The sequence below is a fragment of a genome, unplaced genomic scaffold, assembly GCF_019419815.1.
Source record: "Pyrus x bretschneideri cultivar Hongxiangsu unplaced genomic scaffold, Pyrus_bretschneideri_v1 Contig1, whole genome shotgun sequence".
Lineage (NCBI taxonomy): Eukaryota > Viridiplantae > Streptophyta > Magnoliopsida > Rosales > Rosaceae > Pyrus > Pyrus x bretschneideri.
The window spans coordinates 11,253,635-11,256,694 of NW_025999390.1; the positions used below are offsets into that span (position 1 = coordinate 11,253,635).

Consider the following 3,060-nt stretch of genomic DNA (forward strand, 5'->3'; position numbering starts at 1 on the left):
TTTATATTGTTGTTTTTAGAGTGTTTAAACTTGAATTATAATTTATTTTGCACCAAAAATTACATTTTGTGGAACGGAAAGACGAGTTTGGTGTATGACAAGGAAAAAAATGCAAATAAAAAAACGAAAAAGGAAATTAAAAAAAAAAAAAAAAAAAAGGATCAGTAGCGTAGATCTTCATGCTTGTAGCCCAGGTTTTAATCTAAGGCCCAAATTGGTACTTCTGACCCAAACAAAATCAATTTTCGTATTGACGAGAATACCCTTCCCGCTTTCTGTGGCGATAACGGCCAACCATATCCTGCTCCTTTGCTTCATCTGCTTCAAGCAAGGTCATGCAATTGCGGTGATATGTGGACTAGAACTGACAACGAATTTCGGGAGTCCTCTTATGGATTTTTATTCCAAGGTTGGTTTGATTGAGGATGCTGAATCGGTTTCTAATAAGATGCTTGAGAAAGATGTGGTCACATGGAATGTGCTCATATCTGGGTATGTGCAAAATGGGGAGGGCGACAAAGCACTGCATGCGTGCCGTCTAATGCGACCCAAAAGCTTGAGGTTTGACTCCGCGGCTCTTGCAACCTTAATGTCTGCTTTTACAGATACGTGTGCAATTTGAAATTGGGTAAGGTGGGACATTGCTATTGTATAAGGTGTTGAGAATGAATCCCACATTAATAGAAGGAGAGACCTTGCATGAGCTTATAAAATGTTGGGGTTACTCCCTATATTGCCAATTGGTTTTATAGTGCAACCTCAACTTTTTTCATGGTATCAGAGTAGGTTGTCTCACGTGTGAAGCCAAACAGCCACACGCGTTCTACGTCACCCCGTTGTGTTGTCCAAGTGTTAGGCTTGAAATTCGCCACACGTGAGGAGGCGTGTTGAGAATGAGTCCCACATTGATGGGAGGAGGGACCTTGCATGAGCTTATAAGAGGTTGGACTACTCCCCACATAGCCAATTGGTCTTATGGTGAAACCTCAACTTTCTTCAAGGTATCAGAGCAGATTGTGCAACGTATGAAGCCAAACAGTCACACATGCTCCACGACTTATAAGAGGTTGGGCTACTCCTCATATATTGCCAATTGATTTTATGAAGAAACCTCAACTTTCTTCGTAAGTACCATTGTAGATATGTATGCCAAACGCGAGAAAATCGGTTGTGCAAGACGAATTTTGAACTCTTCGATAACAAGAGATCTTATTCTGTGGAACACAATGCAGCCTACTTTGGCAGAATTGGGTCACAGCGGTGAGGCCTTAAATTTGTTCCATCAGATTAGAAAGAAAGTGTGCCGCCAATGTGATGTCATGGAACTCTCCAATTTTAGGGTTTCTGAATAATGGCCAGGTCAATGAGACTAAAGATATGTTTTTGCAAATGCAGTCCCTTGGAGTCCAACCTAACCTTGTCACTTGGACTACCCTGATCACGGGTCTTGCTAGGAGTGGTTTTGGCTATGAAGCGATTCTGAAATTCCAGCAGATGCAAGAATCTGGAGTTAATTAAACCGAACGTTGTGAGCATCATTGGAGCACTCTTAGCTTGCATAAACATGGCATCATTGCAGAATGGAAGTCTTCCATGGATATTTGATACGGCACTCCCTCCACTTGCCAATTCCAATCACAACCTCTCTAGTAGATACGTATGCTAAATATGGTAATATAGATCAAGCGAAGAGGGTGTTCGATATGATTCCAGACAAGGAGTTACCTATCTACTCTACAATGCAATGATTTCTGGTTGTGCATTATACGATCAAGCTGTGGAAGCTCTTGCACCATCTCAGCGCATAAAGGAAGAAGATTTGAAACGCGACAACCTTTACTAATGCGTTATTACGTGGCCATGCCATGATGGTGAGTGAAGGGTTGGAGCTTTTCGTTGATATGGTATCCAATCACAATATAAATCCCAGTACGTATAGATCATTATGGCTCTATGGTTAGTCTTCTTTCACGGTGTGGAGATCTGGATGAAGCTTTTAGGCTCATTTGCACGATGCCTTACAATCCCGATGCACAGATATTGGGATCACAAGTTTCTGCTTGTAGAGAACACAATAAGATCGAAATACTTTTATCCAATCAAATACCAAAATTACAACCATGACAATTCTTGTAACTATGTAGCAACGTCCAATACATATGCAGCTGCTGGAAGATGGGATAAGGTGCAAAAGGGGAGGCAGTTGGTGAAAAAAGGGGGCTTGCGAAAAGTTCCGGGATTCGGCTGGATTCAAATCGGAGAACTACTTAACGTGTTTGTTGCTGGTGACAAATCACACCCTGAAACCGCAAAAATCTACACGACATTGGCATTGATGCGAATGGAAACGTCTTTTAGCTGATGTACTCATTCGGCATTAATATTGCTGCTTTCCGGGTGGGATCTGTAAATACTTACTGAACATAAAATTATTGTTCAGAAGCATTGCATCTGTGACTTGTAGGGTGTAATACCGTCATTTTCTCGCTTATAAACTCTTAACATTTTATATAGGTTGCGAATCTAACATCTAATTTATCCTCCGAAGTCAACTCCATACACTATTTTTTTAATGTAAAATTACCGATCTACCCTTCAATGTGTACCACATACAAGTAACATAACTTCAATTGATGGAAAATTGGATATATTAGCTTCGAATCTAAGATTAGGGATGTAATTGGCAGATTTTTATAATTCAATGACTGATTTTCTGAAGAAAAAAAATAGTTTTAAGGACCTAATTTTCATTTAGGTAATAGTTCATGGACTAAATTAGCAATTCACCCTATATATATATAAAAAAAAAAAAAAAATCTCGTTTTGCATCCGTGTAAATTAAACTTGAGACTTCCTCCAACCAAGTGAAATCCATGTGCCGATAGACCATCCAGTCATCGTATTTATTGATTGTCTCTTTCAAGTTGGAGTTTGACTGTAGACCACCAACAAGTCCTTTGATTTGGCACCGAGAGCTCTACCAAAAACTGATCAAATGCTTGAATTGTTGAAGCAATAAGACCCACAAGTCAATAAAAAATGTGATGAGTTGGGTGTGAC

At 39.8% G+C, this 3,060-nt stretch overlaps 1 pseudogene; it reads left to right on the forward strand.

Moving 5' to 3' along the window:
- The first annotated feature begins 391 nt into the window (after nt 1-391).
- LOC103963019 lies at nt 392-2,362 on the forward strand (annotated as a pseudogene).
- The last annotated feature ends 698 nt before the right edge of the window (nt 2,363-3,060 follow it).